We start from the raw sequence: 23,034 nt of genomic DNA on the forward strand, positions 1-23,034 counted from the left end.
GGTTCATGCTTTTTTTTTAAAGAAGTTATTTCAATGGTTGAGAAAAAGTCATTTAAAGAAACATTGCACTTGATTAGCTAGTACATTGAGAGGTCAAGCACCCTTGCTGTATTGTTTTGCAACATAGTATGATGAACTTGTGAACTGGGTTAGGAGGGAGTTACCATGGTTACAGGGTGAATGAGCACTGGGGGATGGGTGAATGTTATGTGAGTTTCATAGTCTTGAAATGTACAGCCAATTAAAATGTGCAGTTTGGTTTTGAATTTGTGTGGGAACAATTTTGATTGGTTATGTACAAGAATATGGGTCTGAAATGAGTATGAATCTGTGCCATTATTCTCAGGCTCCAGTGAAAGAAGCATTATTCAGAGATTCTGCTTAAGAAAATCTGCTGAGTGTGACTGACACTGTTCTACATCTTTGAAAGCATTTTTTAAAGGTGAGTAATGATTCTTTTATTAAAGATAGAGTGCTGTATGCACTATGGGGAAGATTAAGAAGCATTTTGTGCTTCTTTATTCTTGTTTTTTGTGTCATGTTTTTACGTAATGTTGTTTAAAAATAAAATGGTGCATATTGGCAATGTATTTTGGAAATTAGTTAGGTTTCTGTTTTGTTTCTGTAGTGGTCATTTAAATGAGCTGTGCTTTGTGTCAAAAACGATTTACTATGGAAAATATTTTCTGGAAAAAAGTCTGCTTTTTACATTTTGGTGAAGTATCACACTGCCTTTCTGTTTGAAATAAGCGAAAACAATTTCACATTTTCCAATAATGTCACCTGTGCCTTGTAAAAGTTTGCCTCAATCAGCTTAAAGGGTATTCTTTGCTTGTGTCTCACTTTACTCTGTGCCTGTGTGTTATCTGATATATGATTCATTTAATGAAGATACACTGCTGTATGCAGTATAGGGTAGATTAAGAAGCATATTGTACTTCTTTATTCTTGCATTGTGTGTCATGTTTTTTTGTAATGCTGTTTAAAAATTGTATACTGCATATTGGAAATGTATTTTGCAAATGAATTAGGTTTCTGCTTTGCTTTGTAGTGGTCATTTAAAAGGGATGTTCTTTGTGTGAAAAACAATTTACTATAGAAAATGTTTTCTGGTAAAAAGGTATGCTTAGTTGATGGGTGAATCAAGCTTCAATCACAGTGTGATCTTAGGCACATGATCAGAATGTTAGATATAATTTACCATATCTGTCTCTGCAAACAGTATGTGTGTTTCTGCCTAAGATCACACTGATGGGTGAATCAAGCTTCACTCACAGTGTGATCTTAGGGACATGATCAGAATGTTAGATATAATGTACCATGTCTGTCTCTGCCAGCAATATGTGTGTCTCTGCCTAAGATCACAGTGATGGGTGAATCAAGCTTCACTCACAGTGTGATATTAGGCACATGATCAGATTGTTACATATAATGAACCATGTCTGTCTCTGCCAACAGTATGTGTGTCTCTGACTAAGGTCACACTGGTGGGTGAATCAAGCTTCACTCACAGTGTGATCTTAGGCACATGATCAGAATGTTAGATATAATGTACCATGTCTGTCTCTGCAAACAGTATGTGTGTCTCTGCCTAAGATCACATTGATGGGTGAATCAAGCTTCACTCACAGTGTGATCTTAGGCACATGATCAGAATGTTAGATATAATGTACCATGTCTGTCTCTGCAAACAGTATGTGTGTCTCTGCCTAAGATCACACTGATGGGTGAATCAAGCTTCACTCACAGTGTGATCTTAGGCACATGATCAGAATGTTAAATATAATGTACCATGTCTGTCTCTGCCAACAGTATGTGTGTCTCTGCCTAAGATCACACTGATGGGTGAATCAAGCTTCACTCACAGTGTGATCTTAGGCACATGATCAGAATGTTAGATATAATGTACCATGTCTGTCTCTGCCAACAGTATGTGTGTCTCTGCCTAAGATCACACTGATAGGTGAATGAAGCTTCACTCACAGTGTGATCTTAGGCACATGATCAGAATGTTAGATATAATTTACCATGTCTGTCTCTGCAAACAGTATGTGTGTTTCTGCCTAAGATCACACTGATGGGTGAATCAAGCTTCACTCACAGTGTGATCTTAGGGACATGATCAGAATGTTAGATATAATGTACCATGTCTGTCTCTGCCAGCAATATGTGTGTCTCTGCCTAAGATCACAGTGATGGGTGAATCAAGCTTCACTCACAGTGTGATATTAGGCACATGATCAGATTGTTACATATAATGAACCATGTCTGTCTCTGCCAACAGTATGTGTGTCTCTGACTAAGGTCACACTGGTGGGTGAATCAAGCTTCACTCACAGTGTGATCTTAGGCACATGATCAGAATGTTAGATATAATGTACCATGTCTGTCTCTGCAAACAGTATGTGTGTCTCTGCCTAAGATCACATTGATGGGTGAATCAAGCTTCACTCACAGTGTGATCTTAGGCACATGATCAGAATGTTAGATATAATGTACCATGTCTGTCTCTGCAAACAGTATGTGTGTCTCTGCCTAAGATCACACTGATGGGTGAATCAAGCTTCACTGACAGTGTGATCTTAGGCACATAATCAGAATGTTACATATAATGTACCATGTCTGTCTCTGCCAACAGTATGTGTGTCTCTGCCTAAGATCACACTGATGGGTGAATCAAGCTTCACTCACAGTGTGATCTTAGGCACATGATCAGAATGTTAGATATAATGTACCATGTCTGTCTCTGCCAACAGTATGTGTGTCTCTGCCTAAGATCACACTGATAGGTGAATGAAGCTTCACTCACAGTGTGATCTTAGGCACATGATCAGAATGTTAGATATAATGTACCATGTCTGTCTCTGCCAACAGTATGTGTGTCTCTGCCTAAGATCACACTGTGAGTGAAGCTTGTTTCACCCATCAATGGGTCACTTTAGTCTCTCACTCCTCTTCTATTACGCTCACTCCCTATAACACAGCAATACTCCCACATTCACCTTCTTACAGACCTTCTCCTTTACTTTACTTCCTCTCTCTTCCCTTGTTTCGCTCTTTCACTCTTTTCCCTTTCCTTACTCTCCTTACTCCACTTTACTAACTCCTTCTCTTACTCCCTCTTCCTTTTAGTTCTACACTCCTCTTCCCTCATTCTCTCTTTGTTAGCCTCATTCTCTCCATTCCCTTAGTCTCTCTCACCTCTTCTGTCACACTCACTCCCTATAACTCAGGTACAATCCAAACTCACCTTCTTTCAAACTTTCTCCTTTACTTTCCTTCCTGTCTCTTCCCTTCTTTCACTCCTTCACTCTTTTCCCTTCCCTTACTCTCCTTACTCTACTTCACTAACTCCTTCTCTTACTCCCTCTGTCCTCTTACTTCTACACTCCCCTTCCCTCATTCTCTCTCTGTTAGCCTCATTCTCTCCGTCACCTTAGTCTCTCACTCCTCTTCTGTCACGCTCACTCCCTATAACTCAGCCATACTCCCACACTCACCTTCTTTCAGACCTTAACCTTTACTTTCCTTCCTGTCTCTTTCGTTCCTTTGCTCCTTCACTCTTTTCTCTTCCCTTACTCTCCTTACTCCACTTCACTAACTCCTTCTCTTACTCACTCTGTCCTCTTACTGCTACACTCCCCTTTCCCTCATTCTCTCTCTGTTAGGCTCATTCTCTCCTACCCCTTAGTCTGTCACTCCTCTTCTATCACGCTCACTCCTGTATAACTCAGCCACACTCCCTCACTTAGTCCTCTACTCTCACTTTTTCTTTCACTTTCTCTGTCTCTTCACTCCCTTACTCCCCTTGTCTCACACTCACTTGCCGTTACCAGTCTGTAGCTCCACTCTTTCCTCAACATCACTGCTCTTTTCTTACCCTTCCACCCCCGTTCCTTTACTACATTTTCTTCACTTATCCTCATTCCCCTTGTTCACTCACCTTCTCCTCACTCACCTCCCACACTCACCTTCTTTCAGTCCCCCTACTTCACTTCCCTTCCCCTCTCGTCCCTTTCTTTGCTTTTCACTCATTTTCCTTTCCTCTCTCACGGAACTCCACTTCAGTTACTCCTTTTGAATTTGTTAAGAATACAACTCTTTTTTGAGAATTGGAGGTAGTTCTAAAAAGAACTGTTTTTTTTCTTCTTTTTTCGTTTTTTTTTCTCAACAAAAACAAAAACAGGGAATGCTAAACTGCTCAACAGGAGCAAAAAAAGGGGAAAAATTAGGGCTGGGGAGGGCAGCGGTGTTCTTGCCTCTTGCATGTCATGAGCTTGATGCTCTCCTCACCATAGCAAAGCAATTAATCGCATTGCCTGCATTTTATAGTTATGTCATTAAAAACAGGTTGAATGTTCGGAATCATTTCTAATTCCACTGCACGTCCTCTCCCTGATGTTGTGGCTCCTCCTGTTGATGTAGAGGCACCATCCCTTGGGGGATTACGTGCCAGGTCTCGGACACTCTCCCGGGCATAGTTCTGAGGATGCCTGCGTTAAACGTGTCGAATCATTGTTGAATTTCCAAAACTGTACTTCCTTCTGGGGTCTCCTCGGGAAAGCACAGTTTGGCAGATTTTACATTCAACTTTGTGAGCATTCACCTTTTTTAATCCTTCAGGGATTGAAAAAAACTTCCAAATAAAATGCTCCTTGACCTTGGGCTGAGGAGGCTCTTCATCAATGAAGCCATCTGACTCCTCACTGCTGCTGGGTGCTCTGGCAGCCATTCTTTCCACAAAATGGTAAGACAGAAAAAAAACAGGTCTTGATGTCTCCAAAGTGAAAGAAGAAGTGAAGGAAAAGGGAGGGGTTTTCATTAGTTGTAAAAAAAACTGTTAACAACCAATGAAAAGAGTTATTTTAAGGTCACATGACTTGACGCGCTTACGCTGCGCGCACCAGAGCGCTTCCGGGGGCGCTTATGCGGCGCACACGTAGGCGCTTCCGGGGGCGCTTACGCGATGCGCCTCAATGATGTTTTGGTAGCTTTACGGAAATGCAAAATCATTTTAATTCGGAAAATCCAAAATACTACTTTAATAAGTATGGTACTGAATGTCTTGCATTATTATTTAGTTTTCATACATATTTTTTTTTTACGAACGCAGAAATAGCACTCTCGCTGCGCTCTCGGGAGAGCTTACCGGTGCGCGCATCCTGAGCGCTCCAAGTCAAAATGATACGGGTAAGCTTACCGGTGCGCGCACACTGAGTGCCCCAGGACAAAATGATAAAAAAAAAAAATGAAAAATACATTGAAAAAATATATATATATATTTTAAAAAACTATAATTAATAGTTATAAAAAACAGCTAATAAAAAAAAACAGTTTAAAAATTTGTAGGTTGCAAACTCGATATATAAAGGAATTAGTTTTTAAAAAACCTTTGAAATTCACTGAAAAAACCATAGGTTTCATAATCGTTATAGTTAGGAATTAGCTTTTAAAAAAACCTTTGAAATTCACTATACTCGCGTGCCTGCAATCCACTGCTGATGATGTCACATATTACATCATTCATGACATGGTCAGTGACATCACTGATGACATCACTGATGGCATCTCAAATGACATCACTGATGACATCACTGTTGACATCTCAAATGACATCACTGATGACATCACTAATGACATCATCCTGTGATAATACAATACACCTCCTCACACTCTAATCTAACCTATAATACACCTAGTGTTAAATACAAACTACCATTCCTGTAACCATTGACACAGTAAAACCACTTTCCACATACGAACTCACTGATTTCTAGGTCTACACTCACATCCACTCATTCACCCATACAATCTTTCATACATACAGTCACTCATCAATACAAGACCAACATATGCACTCATACACCTATACAGAGACTCATACACTGCCACTCATCCATGGAGTTACTCACACACCTAGTCAGTCATGTAAGGAATCAATCACACTCCCATTTCCACAACTATACAGTTATACACACAAAACCTTGCTTATTTAAACATAGACTAACACATACTTACTGTCTTTTACAATCACTGATACAAGTACATATTGATAGATACAGTCACTTATGCAATCACAGGCTGTTTTATATAGTCATTTATATATGACAACTCTCACATGCACTGTGTTTTACATATGTACTTACTTGGACATGTAGCACTGAGATATCCATTCAGTCACCAACACACCCATGCACATAGTAAACCGCGTATACAGCTGTTTCCTCATGCACTCTTGAACCCATACACCAAGTGAATCAACTGCTCACACATCTATCCACAGAGTCACACACCTCCCAGCCACCTCCACTCACACTCACCCTCACATACAAATACTTGGGTTATCAATCATTAACCCATATAGTCAGTCATATAGCTACTAATCAATATATGCAGCAGGTTACACAACAACAGACATAATGATCAACACATTCTAACACTTTACTCACTAACCCATGCATTCAGTAAGACACATTTAATCTCCCACTCATACAGTCAGTCACGCACCTACTAAATCCATTATCCAAACACTCATAAATACACTCATTCTACAATATGTTAAACACATTTTTAATTTCAAATTTACAGGAACACACATTTACTGGATGATGTCATCAGTGATGTCATCAGTGATGTCATTTGAGATGTCATCAGTGATGTCATTAGTGATGTCATTTGAGATGTCATCAGTGATGTCATCAGTGATGTCACTGATTATGTCATGAATGATGTAATATGTGACATCATCAGCAGTGGATTGCGGGCGCGCGAGTTATAGTGAGTCCAACTAACTATAACGTGGGAATTTCAATGGTTTTGTATGAGTAAAATGTCCAGCTAACTATAACTGGTGTGAAACCTATCTTTTGTATGGACATTTTTCTCTTATCCTGATGGCCAAAAGAAAGTTAATGCTTCTAAAGTCACATGCAGAATTTGTGACACCACTCTCTCAAGAGGAGATCCCTCTAAGCATTATTCTTTTGGGATTGCGAGCATGACTCGCCATCTTCTAAAATTGCACCGAATAACTATGCTCGAGCTTCTACTGCACATCTGAGGGACAATCCTCCAGCTGCTGTCCCCAGCACCTCTTCTTCAGCACCGTGTGCATCTCCATCTTCAGCTGGACCAGATATCCGGACAGATTTTGCGGACTTAAACATACGTTGCAACTATTGCAATGAAGTTTTATGCTATGGAGAGCAAAGTATTGATTTAATCGTACAAAAGAAGAGGCAGCACAGATGCTCCCGCTGTTAATTTTTTTCTTTTATTATTTTTGTTCCTGTTCCGGTTCAGCAGTTTTTGGTTACCCGTTTATTTTTTTTTTACAGAAAATCCCCCAAAAATATAAAATTGTTCAAAAAACAAAAAAAATTTAAAACAAAAAAAGAGAAAAAAACAGTTCTTCTAAGAACTAACTTCACTTCTCCAAGAAGAGCTATATTTCTTATATACTGTGTCATACTTTTTTTGAATGAATGTGTAGTGTATAAATGAATGACTGCAATGACTGTGTGAAGAGGAGGAATGGACCCAGGGAATGAGTGAGGAAAGGGGAGTATGGTGAGTGAGGAAAGGGGAGTCAAAGAGTGACTGAAAGAAGGGGACTAAGGGAAGGGGAGTGAGGCAATGGGAGTGAAAGAGTAAGGGAAGGGCAGTAAGGAAAGGAGAGTGAGGTAGGGGGAGTGAGAGAAGGGTAGCGGGAGGCAGAGACAGGGAAGGAGCGTAAGGGATGGAGAGGGGGAAATAGAGCAGGATAAGGGGATGAAGGTAAGGGAAGTGGAGTGACGGTGAGGGAAGGGGTATGAGGATGAGAAAAGGGGGGTAAGGGAAAGTGAGAAAATGGGAGTGAGGGAGACAGAAGGGGAGTGAGGGGATGGAGGGAGTTAGGGAAGGGGAGTGAGGGAAGGGGAGTAAGGAATGGAGTGAGGGAAGGAGAGCGAGGGGGAGTGAGGAAAAGGGAGCAGGAAAGGGAAGGGGTGTGATATACAGACAGGAGGAGGTGGAGTGAGGAAGGGGAGTGACGGTGAGTGAAGGGCAGTGACAGTTAGGGAAGGGGTATGAGGGTGAGGGAAGGGGAATGAGGGAGAAGGAAAAAAGTTAAGAGAGAGGGAAAGTAAGTGAGGGAGAGAGGAGGAGTGATAGAAAGAGAGAGGATAGGGGATTAAGGGTAAGGGAGAGAGAGGGAGAGAGTGGGAGAGAGGGAGAGCAAGGAACTGAGAAGGATTGAGGCAGTTATAGTGAGTGAGACAGAGGGAGACAGGGAGAGAAACATGGATGAAAAAACGGTAAGGGAGGGAGAGAACGAATTGGAGTAAGTGAGACGGAGTGAGGGAGTGAGGAAAGAGGAGTGAACAAAGGGGAGTGAGGGAAGGGAAGTGAGGGAAAAGTAGTGAGGGTGAGTGAAAGGCAGTAACAATGAGAGAAGGAGTATTAGGGTGACGAAAGGGGAATGAGAGAGAAGGAAGGAGGTTCAGAGAGAGGAAAGGGGACTGAGGGATAAAGCAGGAGTGAAGGAAACAGAAAGGGAAAGAGAGGAAGGGTGAGGGAGAGAGAGGGAGAGAGTGTGAGAGAAAGAGAGGGAGAGCGAGTGACTGAGAGGGAGTGAGGCGGTTAGACTGAGTGAGACAGAGGGTGAGAGGGAGAGAGAAATGAAGTGAAGCGAAGTTAGGGCGTAAAGGAAGGGGATTAAGCAAAAAGGAGTGAGGAAAGGGGAGTGAGGGAAGGAGACTGACGGATGGAGTGAGGGAAAGAGAGTGAGGGGGAGTGAGGCAATGGGAGCAGGAGAAAGGGAATGGGAGTGAGGCACAGAGAGGATAACATAAAGTGGGGGAAGAGGAGTGAGATTGAGTGAAGGGCAGTGACAGTGAGGGAAGGGATATAAGGTTGAAGGAAGGGGAGTGACGGAAAAAGAAGCATATTAAGAGAGAGGAAAAAGGAGTGAGTGAGAGAGAAGGATTTATGAAAAGAGAGAGGAAAGAAAAGGAAGAGTGTTGGAGAGAGAGGGAGACAGTCAGAGAAATAAAGAGAGGGAGAGTGAGGGACTGTGAGGGATTGAGGCAGTTATAATGACTGAGACAGAGGAAGAGACTCAGAGACTGATGGAGGACAGGGGAGTGAGGGGGGAATAAAGGAAGGGGAGTGAGCTAAAGGGAGTGAGGGAGTGAGAGAAGGGGAGTGAGTGAAGGTGAGTGAGGGATGGTGTGAAGGAAAGAGAGTGAGGGGGGAGTGAGAAGTGAGTGAGGGATAGAGCAAGACAAGGGTAGTGATGGAAGAAGAAAGGAAAGAGAAGTGAGGGACAGAGAGGGGAAAGAGGGAACAGGAGAACATGAGTGAGGGTGAGGGAAGGGTACTGATGTTGATAGAAGGAGTGTAAAGGTGAATGAAGAGGAGTAAGGAGAGTGAGGGAAGGGGAGTAAGATGAGTAAAGGAAGGGGAGTAAGGGAGAGAGTGAAGAAAAGGAAAGAGGAAAAGAGAAGTAAGAGAGTGATGAAAAAGTATTTTTTGTTTGTAATGACAAGTTAATAATACATTTTTTATAAATATAGTATATGTGGAAGAGAATTTTTTTTTAGTTATAATATATATTTCACAATACAAAATAATTTGTACAATATGTTATGGATCTTATTTTGCTGTTCTCAGAATATATTGAATTTCACTGAAAACAGTGAGTTCAATAGTACTCATCATATAAAATTGGGCAAAAAAAAGACAATCAATAAGATTGTCTTTAAAAAACCCATTCAACATTTTCATTAATAATGTAAAAATTAGAAAAAAACATATCTTAAATGTTTTTTTCGAACAGCAATTTCTTCTCCAACAATCACAAAGTAACAAAACATCATTACTTCTTTTTTTATACACTCTAAATAAAGTTATGTACAAACATATGCTAACAACATTTACCCGAAATAGTCATTTTTTGTTTCAGATACCATTCTGTAGTGTAGTTCCTATATTCCCAATAGGCTCTGCGCATTGGAATAATATAAACAGCAGTGTAGACGTAGGACTGAGGTCGACTAGGTCTCTACTGACTATATTAGACTTAATTAGTTTTGCCAGCTAGCTCAGAGGTCACTAGAAACTTTCTCGAATAAACAAGGAGGAGTTTAACTTCCCTGGATAGACAAGAAGGGATTAGCTTCTGACAACCATAAAACATGACAACTTTGCTCCCTCAGAATAAGAGTGTATCTCTAGAGTCGTGTGAAAACAATAGACAGCTATTTTACTCAGTCAATCGTGCATACTTAGTTTCACCAGAGTGCAGAGAAAAGAGAGACGGGCATTTTCAATAAAAGGTGTTATTTATTGAGCAGTCTTCTTTCTCATGCAAGAGAAATGAATTGCCACAATTGCAATACTTAGCATAAAGTAAAGTGCGTACAGTAAAAGGAGTATTATGAAATAATACTGTAAAAGCATTGATATGGTTTCTTAGCCATATGATACTTTAAAATGGATATAATATATACATACAAATATACATTGACTAACGTACTCAACTTGTGCTTCTAAATACGCCTACCCCGGTGTACCTGACCTAAGCCTAATACGTGGGAAGGAGTATGTAAGTAGCAGTTTAAGTTAAGTTGGTTTTGCCAAGAATCTGAGTCAAGAATTCTCTTTAAGGGTTTAGTCAGCTCCGTACGTGGGTAATAGAAAGCAGGAGGTCTGGTATCTCTCTCTCAGGACTCGATATCCCAGCAACCCGCAAGGGCGGCTGAGAACACCGGAGCTGGATTTCTCGGCAGGAGAAAAGACAGCATCTCTCTCAGTGCGTCCAAAGGGAGGGGCGGCGTCCGTGGGCTCTCCGCATCAGCTGGGCTCTCGGGCAAGTAGATAGCTGCTCTGCTCCAAACCACCGTGTGTTTGCTTAAGGCAACATTGGTATATTTATACCTGAAAGGTGCCGGGTTTGACGTAAGGTTGGACATAAGACGTCAGTAAAGATGTCACTAAGAACTGGCCGTTCTTACAGTGCTCACAGGAGTTCTAGGACAAATCAAAACAAAAGCCATGGGGAATTCCCAGGTTGCTGGAGGTTTGGTTTGTTTACAGAACTCGTTGTACTTTCTAGGAGCCTGGGGAAGTAGCCTTTGCTTAATGTGGACCGCATGGGCTACGACTAAATATGGATATGATTCTTATGCCTTTATAAGGATATTATTTATTATAACCACATAAGGGCATAAATCAGGAATATCGAATTAGGGTCCTAGATAGAATTACAACAATTCCTCATGGCCAAATAGTATGTGTGAAATCCTTAGTTTGGAAGTTGCTTAATAGTACTATTAAGCGTCCGTTTCCCAACCTTCTGAATCAAAAACACCAACATCTTTTGTACCATCTAACAATGGTTATACCTCCACCCGATGCTATTTATCATGTACATAGAACCTTAAACAACTAGCATGCTATCAGAATCTCAACATCATCTGGTATGCCAATGACACTCTGCTCATCCTTTATCTTAGCAAGGAGCTGTATACCATTAAAAGAAACCTCTACAAGGGAATAACAAATGTCACCAACATCTACAACAACTACAACAAATCTAAAACACCTCTGCCTCACTGATGATCAACATCTCCTGTGATAGCCACATCACCCACTATCTGATACACTTACACTACCTCTACTTCAACTACAAGAAATGTTTGAACCTGATCACCCTCACTCACTAAGTACTTTTCAACACCAGACTACCCTTTCTTAACATCAGTACTTTCCTAGGAGAATTATTTTCCCTAAAATTTGGGTTGTAAAAACACTAGGTAAGAATTTGGTAAGTGATAAGGCAAACGTTGTTTAAAAATCAATTGAGTATCATTACAAAGTGTCCAGCCTTTTGTACATTTTAAATAAGCTGTGTAATGTCCTGATGTTGTAGAAGGACCATCATAGAAAATAATTGCTACAGTTACAAAAGTTCTTCCTGATATTGATAGTTGAGAAGCCACAACATTTTTTAGTAAAGTTGTCAGTTTTCTTCCATCAGGTCTGCATCGTTGCAGCATTAAAATTACATACTGTCCATATCTTTGTATAAATAATGTTGATAACATTTGTGAGTTACTTTGGGTAGAGACCATGTTTTTGATTTGCTTCTCTAACTAGATTATTAAAAGACACTGATTTGCAGTCTGGTAAAGTCAAATATTTAAATCTTTCGGTGTCTATTTTAATACTACTTGAAAACGAACTATTGTCACAGTCATGTTGCCATTTATAAGAAATGCCAAAAAGATTTTCAATATCTATACCTTCATCTTGCAATACAACAAGCATATACATTAGAAATTCCTGACAATCTTGCTGAATATTCTGTGAAAATTGATTTAAACCAGAACATAGGTCTAAAACATTTCGAATATCAGAAACACTTTCTATTTTAGTTTTATCACTACTACATTTCTCAAACACAGAATTCAACAAACAACAAAATCTTTTGTCCTGATTTTCAAGAATTTGTTGTTGTAAACTTTTAAGAAAGCAAACAACATTAACCACTACATTAGCATAGCAGTTGACACCAGAACTGTCTTCAAACTGAAAACCTACAACCTCTTCAATAGAATCCTTTTTCTTTTTATTACTATCACTGGTTCATCTAGTTTTTTTCTTTTCTCTGCAACCTCGCTACAATTTTTCTCATATCTTCTTTTTCGACCTACCTCACGCTTTTCAAATAAAGGATATTGAGGTAAATTGGGAGCATGTTCTCTTCTTAACCTATTATACTCTTTTAAACAATTTACTTCTGCACTAATCTTTGTCTCATCAAAATCAATCAAGTATAATCCAGATAAAGTTCTGACTCGAGATGAAGCAACATATGCCATACCCTCTTTAAACACAGTACTTCCAATATTCACCAAAGCCCTATCTACACTTAAACCTTGAGATTACAAACAGGAAACTGTTTTCGGCGGACATATACATCTTTTACAAGCAAAAATCGAGCTGAACAACGACTCAATTGTTGTACTTCTTCAATTTAATCAAATTTGATTTTCAAAAATTCAATGTCATATCTATTTGGTTAATTCACAAAATCAACAACATTACCCATTGCTCCATTTACTAAACCTCTTTCCACATGTAAATTACGTCGTAAAATTATCCGACAATTTATACATGCATATAGATTCTTTTCTAAACCAGCAGCTCTGACAAAATAATAGTAGCTCATGCATGCTCTATTCTATCAATAGCTTCCAGTTTTATAATTTCTTGATTTTCTAACTTCATTGAATATTGAACATTCTTGCAGAGTTGGCATCAAGCATATCACTGATTTCTTTTCTGCAATTATTCTATATATATTCTCTGGAACAATATTTTCGTTTGGAAACAAATTTGTAAGTAATCGTGTCTGTAAAGCTTCTTTGCCATGTTCACTCACTTTTCCAATTCTTATATCTTCAAGAATACTTTTATAATCAGCGTCCTTTGCCTGTCGCATATTTGTAATGAGTTCTGAATATTCGAAATATGACCAAATATTAACATTTCCAATACTTCCCAGGCACTTTCTGGTGTCTTCATGTGTGACTGTTTTAAATACTGGTTGTCCTTTCACAGGAGTTAGTTGTGGTGGATCTCCAAAAACTATGACGTGTTTGCCTCCAAATAACACATCATAATCTGTTTTAAGGATTTGTTGCATTCTTAAATGCACAAAGGCAAGCATTAAATTTGATACCATGCTTACCTCATCAATAATGAGAAGTTTCAATTTTTTTCAAGACTCTAAAACTTCACAAAAAGCATCTCCAGATAGCGTGTGGTATTCGAATTTATTTTCATGCTCTACTGGCAGCATCAATAAACAATGTAAAGTAATCCCGTTAATGTTATATGCTGCCAACCCAGTTGGAGCAGTAACAACACAAGAGAGTGACAACTCAGTTCTTTTCTGTAGATAAGTTGCAATTCCTTAAATTAGAAAACTTTTTCCAGTTCCTGCTTCTCCACTCACGTACAGTCGGACAGGTTTTCATGAGCACTCTTTTTTCTCATGATATAAACCATGCTCAATCTGCTCTGTCACTTGATCATATATTTGTTTTTGCTCAACATTTAGTTGTTTTTCCAATTCTTCTAAGTTTATTACATCCTCTTGAGCTTGTTGCATTGCTGTTTCACCTCATCCATGGCAGTTGCTGCTTCATTTTGGATAATTGGTTCTCCCAGTGGATCCTGACTCAACGAAGCAGAACTTTGACTGTCTTGAGAACTGTCTCTAGCAATCTCTGCTGCAGTTGTAGCTTCTTGCTGTATTTAGTCATTCAACATTTTCAGATAATTAGTAAAAACAGGACATTCTATAGTATTTTTAGTTGCATTGAATGAGAATCTTCATAACTGTGAAAACCTCCAAGTAGTACCAGTTCTGTACGCCATGGCTTAAAGAGTTGCAAAAGAGCTAAATAGTAAAATTCCCTTTTGTCTGGAGTTTTGCAACTCAGTTTTCGGTGATTAATCAAATGTCCTTTTCTTTGTTTCACTAAACATCCTTCAGATCCAATCACAGCATATACTCCTTTATTGATATCTTCTGTAATTTTCCTCTTAAAAGTATAGCTTTGCAGTACTTCATAGAGAAAAACGTTCTGAAGATGATTACTTCTATTTGGATAGTATGTATCCAACATATTTGTCTTCAAAATATCTGTACTGTCTGGTTCTCTCTCTGCTAAATACTCAATTTCTTGTACAGATTTCAAAACTTGATTTCGTGTTCTTGCAAGACCTAAACTCACCCAAATGATTGTTCTAGATTTAGAGTATAGACTTGCAGATGATAAGCGATCTGAACATTCATATGCTCCAATTTCTCGATGAGACAACATCTTCAAACTGTAGTTGTACAATTTCTTACTTAGGCTCTTTTCATGAGAAATTTCTTCCCACATTTCCTTTAGTTCCGTCTTTTCAGATTTAGTAATGTAAGACATAACATAGCGAGCCACAGCAATGGAGTTGTCTGCAACATATTGAATATCCATGTTAGCATTCCACATGGACAAAATGACTGGGTTATAGTCATTTAGGTATTTTGACTCTTCATTTCTTCATAAGTTGTAGGTATTTTTCGATGATTTTCTTGTGACAGTATGTCGCAAAGATGACATAAAATTGTTCACTCTTCCTTTTGATATTACTGGACGTGGAAATCCAAAACGACATTTTGTGTAGAACTTATCCTTAGATTTGTACTTTTGACGACTGTATTTTTCACAACGATGGGTTTGAAACTGTAAGAATTGATGTCTTAAATTCTTTTGTTCTGCACTTTTTGGTACAGCACTTGTAGAATATTGTTCAATAAAACTCATTACTGTTTCATCTGAATCTGTTCCAAATTTGAGGACATCTTTGATCCATAGCCGCATATGTATGTGAGGAGCACCTCTTGCTTGATACTCCTTGCTCCAAAAGAAATCCAGAACCTCTCCAAGAGGCGGATTTTTTTTGTTTGTGATAAATGACATCATAGCTTCAAATCTATGATTGAAATACATATATACATTAACTGGATCAAAAGAGCACAGTTCTCCAGGTGTCTTGTATTCTATATTTTCTATGTTTGCATTTGCCTCTCGAAGAAATTGAAGTAAATCTTCCCAAGCATACTCAGCACAGCTTAGAGTAAGGAACCATGTAGGAGTTCCTAAGTTTCTTAGCATACATTTCAATTCCCCATGACGACGGTACCAATACTCATTAGTACCACGCTGACATGCCATGAGATTAATTAGCTGAGATTCCAAAACAGTATCTTTCTGTTGGACTTTATCCATAAAGTCCTTTGCCGAAACATTTTGCAGATGTACTCCACTTTTTAGTATATGGTTCACTGCATAAGAAAGTCCAGACAAGTCACTCTCAAACAGAAGATGAAACAAATATGGAATACATTGGCGAAACCTTGGATCTTCTGCATATAATCTTGATGTCCGGTATTTAAATGCAGGACTCAGCACAGGTCATTCATCATATCGTCCACCTTTGCCTGTTGGAAATAACTGAGAGAAACAACGAGCTTCCAAGCTTTTTTCACATACACTAACGGCACTTCCTTTCGCTTCTTTCATATGGAATAACTCAATAGTATTCCCCATCACTTATTTAGAGTGAAGTGGATGCACACTATAATGTTCATACATTTCTTCAGTTCTGGACACATCCACTTTTTCAATTTGTCCAGTTAACAAATCACTGTCCTCTTCTATAGTTGTTTCCTCGTCTCCTACATATACATTTTTATAGTATTGATTATTTTTTTCCAAACACAACGTTGCCTTTTTCACTTTCCTAACATCCACTAATTCTTGCCAGATTTTCTTACTCTTCGTAGGAACGCCATTAAATAGAATAACTAGAGGTTCCTCTTCCACATTTTCTACACCAATTGTTTCAATATTTTTCTTTAAATCTAGAGGCAAATGTACAACTCTTCCTTTTAATCCTCTCTGTAAATGTGAAGGAGGAAATGTCCCTGTCTTAGGCTCCATACGTACAATAGCCTGAAATGGATGCACACATTGAATAAGAATAGACTCATAAGTATTTAAATCCATCAGTTCAGAAGGAATATTTACCAACTCAAGATTATTATGTACAGCTCTAGCAGGCATTTTATTTTCATTTCATTTATTATAACAATGTTTACAAATATGTTGATCAGAACCCAAATCAAAACAATTCTCTACCAACAAATTAGTTGCAAATTCCTTCCACTGATTATTATTCTCCTTTTCACTTTTTAAATCTAGATCAACTAACCTGGTCTGATTTTTATAATGAATTCCTCTACAACAAATACAAGAAAAGTTTGGCCTTTCACCTGAAATGACCTTAAACCTTGTAATTTCTTGCTCAAAATTTTCTGTACTAAAATTCTGTACATTTTCTTCCACATTTCCTTGTATTATTGTATCAGTTTCTGCACTGTCTTCTTCAGGACCAAAGTAACTAACTTCAACTAACCTCAATTTCTTCACAAATGTTGATTACATCTAATACAGATCCATGCAAAAGAGCACTGTTTAACTGTTTTAGCTTAAGTGCTGGACTTTTCTAATAATACAACCTTCTCACTAATTTCCTCACTTGAGTATGATGCACTGCTAACATCCTAAAATGATGAAAAACACTCTGACATACTTTTTTGTAAAGACAAGCCAGAGAATGACCTTGCAATCCCGTTTTTTCTCTCACTCTGCAAGGGTCTAATTCTTGTAACATCTTAATCTTTTGTTTAACACTTTTCTTAGTATACTTATGTAAGAAATTGCAAAAAAATCAATTGAATCCTGTCGTACACTACAAATACTACTACAATTCCAAGTGTACACTGGAGCCTTAAAACTTCATCAGCTAACACGTCTTCTGCATTTCTAGGGACAATTTTCTCTTTTTCAATCGGACAACCATTTTTAACCTCATAAGCTCGACCACTGGTGTCAACTGCATGCAACACATCATTACTCTGAAGGTAACTCTCTTCATTAAAAAACGGCTCACAACTTGAACTATGTTTCCATTCTCCAGAAAAAACATTACAAAAATTAGTTCTAATAATTAGTCTTTTCCACTTACTTTTGGCCTTCATAACATTGATTGGCTTATCTTGTGTTCGCATTCTATTGATTACTAAAATAAACAACTTCTTTTTTAATTCAAAAGCCTTCTCAACAATACTTTCAATATGTTTCTTTTTCTTATAAAAATCTGTTTTTCTTTTACAATTCTTTATATTTTTTAATAAATTTAAAACAACTCTGTTATAAAACATTCGCTTGCGAATTTCAACAAACTAATTTTTTCGTCTATTACTATACACAATATCTTTACCACATAGTTTTCCATCATTTTTCTTTTTTGTCTGGTGTTTCTTTGTAGTTTCAGATAATTCTTTTTATTTTCCTGATTCTCCACATTTTTTTTAGTTTGCCTTATTTTCCTTATACAATTCATTGTTGTCTTACCAGGAGCTTTCTTCTTTTTCCCCACACATTGCTGTTTATACAAATCTTGTACTTGTTTTTTCTTGGAAAATTAAGCCTGTTTATATCTTTTTCATTTCTCACTCTTTGAAGGCATGTTGTTTTTTCTTTCTGTAGATAATTAAAATCTGTTGTGAAGAAAAAAAACATGTTAATTTTTTTTTTTAAATATAGCCCACTATTAGCAGACTACATTGCAATTAGAAGCACTATATGTTGTAAAGTCTGGTTCACTCCATAAGTAATTTTAAGGCACAGCAGCAGTGTTTGGGCAGTGTAGGAGATCATGCAGGGAGTGCTGTTTCAGGGTTTAGGGCAGTGCAGTGGTGTTTCCACATTATAGGGGCATTCGCTGAGAGTAGTGTTGAAAGAGTTTAGCAGGTTTTGCTAGGGATTGTGTTTCAGGCTTTAGGACAGTGCAGTGGTGTTCAGGCAGTGTAAGGGGTCAAGGTGGGACTGATATTTCTGAGTTTAGAGCAATGCAGTTGTGCTTGGGCAGTGTATGGTATCATGCAAGGGCTAAGAATATAAAGCACTGCATGTCCTAAAGCCTAACTCACTCCATGAGTACATGTATTCCCATGTCTGCAAACACATGCACCGAGCAAGTGATTCTGTCACAATATTCCCCAAAACACACTGACTCAAACTCACTCCACGAGTACATGTATTCCCATGTCTGCAAACACATGCACCGAGCAAGTGATTCTGTCACAATATTCCCAAAAACACACTGACTCACATTCTGATCCTAGACAAATCAAAATATCCTTTGCAATTCACTGAAATGATTGCTACATGCTACAGAGAGAGTTGCTATGGCATTTCTACAGCACACCCGGGATCTTTATTACACAGCATGGAGACTATTTGGGAATTAAGAGGCCTGGCACACATGCTGCATAGGACTTTCTAGCACTACATGTCCTAAAGCCTGTATTACTTCATAAGTACATGTATTCCCATATTTTTAAACACATCAACCAAGCAAACTATTCTGCCACAATTTTCTAAATCAATACTGACTCACACTGTGATCTTAGACAAAAGACAATATCCCTTGCAATTCAGTAAATTGATTACTACAGTGAAAGAGAGTCTTGCTGGGAGTGCAGTTTCGGGGTTTAGAGCAGTGCAGTAGTCTTGAAAGAGTTTAGCAGGTTTTGCTAGGGATGGTATTTCAGGGTTTAGGACAGTGCAGTGGTGTTCAGGCGGTGTAGGGAGTCAAGGTGGGACTGAGAATGTAGAAATGAAAATTCACTGAAATGATTACTACAAGCTACAGAGAGAGGTGATATGGCATTTCTACAGCACACCCAGGATCTTTATTACACAGCATGGAGACTATTTGGGAATTAAGATGCCTGACACACATGCTGCACAGGACTTTCTAGCACTACATGTCCTAAAGCCTGACTCACTTCGTGAGTACATGTATTCCCATATTTTTAAACACATCAACTATTCAAATTATTCTGCCACAATTTTCTGAAATGAATACTGACTCATAGTGTGATCTTAGACAAATGACAGTATCCCTTGCAATTCAGTAAAATGATTACTACAGTGAAATAGGGTATTGCTGGGAGTGCTGTTTCAGGGTTTAGAGCAGTACAGTAGTGTTGAAAGATTTTAGTATGTTTTGCTAGAGATGGTGTTTCAGGGTTTAGGACAGTGCAGTGGTTTTCAGGCAGTCTAGTAGGTCAAGGTGAGACTGAGAATGTAGAAATGAAAATTCACTGAAATGATTACTACATGCTACAGAGAGAGTTGCTATGGCATTTCTATAACACACCAAGGATCTTTATTACACAGCATGGAGACTATTGAGGAATTAAGAGGCCTGACACACATGCTGCATAGGACTTTCTAGCACTACATGTCCTAATGCCTGTATTACTTCATGAGTACATGTATTCCCATACTTTTAAACACATCAACTAAGCAAATTATTCTGCCACATTTGTCTGAAATGAATACTGACTCACAGTGTTATCTTAGACACATGACAGTTTCTCTTGCATTTCAGTAAAATGATTACTACAGTGAAAGGGGGCCATGCTGGGAGTGCTGTTTCAGGCTTTAGAAAACTACACTAGTATTCACTCAGTGTAGGGGTTATAGCAGGAGGTGTTCTTTCAGAGTTTTATGGCACATCAGCAGTGTTCGGACAGTGTAGGAGATCATGCAGGGAGTGCTGTTTCAGGGTTTAGGGCAGTGCAGTGGTGTTTCAACATTATAGGGGCATTCGCTGAGGATGGTGTTTCTGGGTTAAGAGCAATGCAGTTGTGTTGAAAGAGTTTAGCAGGTTTTGCTAGGATGGTGTTTCAGGCTTTAGGACAGTGCAGTGGTGTTCAGGCAGTGTAGGAGGTCAAGGTGGGACTGATATTTCTGAGTTTAGAGCAATGCAGTTGTGTTTGGGCAGTGTATAATATCATGCAAGTGCTAGGACTATAAAGCACTGCATGTCCTACAGCCTGACTCACTCCATGAGTACATGTATTCCCATATTTCTAAACACATCAACTAAGCAAATTATTCTGCCACATGCTGCTAAAAGATTTTCTACGCATTTGTGCAGCACACCCAGAATGTTTACTAGACTGCAAGGAGACCATCTGAGAATTCTAACCCTGATATACAAGTGTGTAAGTGGTTAGACCACTTCATGTACACACTCTACATTTTTAACAACAGCACTGTACTGCAAACAAATATCTCCTCAAACACATTAACATACCAAATGCTCCTATCACAATGTTTTTCCCAAAGCAGACACATTCAGAATCAGACTCTATACAAATAAACTCCTGCTTCCACATTAGAACACATTTTTTTATTAACTTAAAGTGCACAACATAGATCCCCTTACAAATTAACAACTCACCTTTAAAAATGCTTTCGTAGTTTTAGAACAGTGTCAATCACTCACCAGATTTTCTTAAGCAGAATCTCTCAATTGTGCACCAGTCACTGGAACCATAGAATGGCATAGCTTCCCTCTCATTTTCCACACATATTCGTGTAGATAACCAATGAAATATCTTCCCACACAAATTCAAAACCAAACTAACATTTTAATTGGTTCTACATTGCAACACTTTCAATCTCATATAATATTCAACCTTCCCCCACTGCTCTCTCTGCTTTTTACCATGGTAACACTCCATTGAACACCTAACTGAACACACAGGTGAAAAGCCAAACCAGCAAGGGTGTTTGACTTCTCAATACACCAGCTTATCCTGTGCAATGTTCCTTTCAATGACTTTTTCTCAACCATTAGCATTTCTCCTTAAAAAAAACAGTAGCATGCACCCTAGTTTTCAAAGTTGAACTTTCAGAAACCACCAATCATTTCTTTTTTTTCAAGTGCACTGAATCTCATCCACATTTTTTTCCAAACTCCTACTTTTCAAACTGCCATTTCATTTCCAGAGTTCATCTGAAGACAACCAGATCTCCCTTCAAGATGCTTAGAGTGTGGATTATGGGACGCAGCTATATTTTCTGAAGTGAAAGGTATGCAGCAAATAGATGCTTTCTCAACCTTGATTTACCAAATGTGGATATTATGTGGATTGCAAATGATAGGAATTGAGGTGCACTCAACAATATCAACAAAATTTACCTAGTCGAATCCATGGGTGCTACTCTACGTTGTTGTGTTTGGCTAGCACAAACTGAGGCTATGGTAATAGGGGAGAAGCAGGGGGAACCTACTTGTAGAGTGCACTGTTCCTACGAGGAAAAGAAACCCTTTTCCAATGTTACAACAACAAATTCAAAGTAATCACTACTATAAAATTATATTAGCTTGAATATTAAGTATTTTATTTTTCTACAAATATGTGGTGTATCCATTTTTACAGAAAAAAACACATCACAGATGTAAGTCTTTTTGTACATAAAAGTAAATTTAGAGCAAATACAAATTAATGAATACTTTCACAGTAAATGAATTGAAGACCATATGTATTGCTGACACATCTCTCTTTGTCAGCTGAAGAAACATGATTCATAATCACTCATAAAACTGTTGATTCAATTTTCTGACAACATGGTGCCCAATGCATTTCGGGACCTGAAGGTACCCTTCATCAGGGGAAAATCCTACAAGATATATACAAACAGTAGATCAATGAAAAATTATGGTACAGTGTAATATCAAGAAAATACACAATATAACCGTTATTTTCAGACACTTCAGGGGGAACAAAAGAAAAAAAGAAAAAGAAAAACATAACATTCATCAGTATATGTGATGCTACCAACGTTGCTAAATAATACACAAGATGGAGATAGGCGTACGTCACAGATCCTTGTCAATCTACATCAACTAACGATGCAATGTTATGAGTACATAAACAGTAAAGATAAAGTACCTGAACATGTAATTAAATGGATGGTGGTGGGACAGAATTAAACTTAAAAATAGATGCCTTGGTACTAAACAGGTGCAGATGATATTGCTCTGGTATTCACTATTCATCTTAATTGTAGTGTCACATACCTCTGGAATGTTGTGAGGTTGTGAAGTGGATTCCTGAGCTCTGTGTAAGAACGCGGGCTTTCCTAGACGCCTGAAAGCTGAAAGCTGAAGATGCAAGATATATGGTGCAATTGTGATTAGAATGTTTATCATAAAAACGATAAACAGTGTGATAATGCTGAAACCTGTTTTACCTCAATCGAGTGGAGCCTACAAATACTAGCGCGTTGCTGGAGGGAACCCAAGATATCCGGTATAAGAGAAATAGTTCAGACCTTTCAGGAAAAAGCTGAAAAAATAAAAACGTGGATTGGCCAGAGAGGATTGAGATGTCACCAATTGATGCCATTGGTAAAATCCTTTGTGCATCTTCCACACCCTGACCTCATAATTGTGCACTGTGGTGGCAATGACCTAGGCACTTTGACTGGGGTAGGTCTGGAAATGCTTTTAAAGGACACCGTTGGGCAATTGATGTCACTTTTTCCACCAACTGCCTTTGTATAT

Source organism: Lissotriton helveticus, chromosome 4_1 (genome assembly GCF_964261635.1).
Source record: "Lissotriton helveticus chromosome 4_1, aLisHel1.1, whole genome shotgun sequence".
NCBI classification, from domain to species: Eukaryota; Metazoa; Chordata; class Amphibia; order Caudata; family Salamandridae; genus Lissotriton; species Lissotriton helveticus.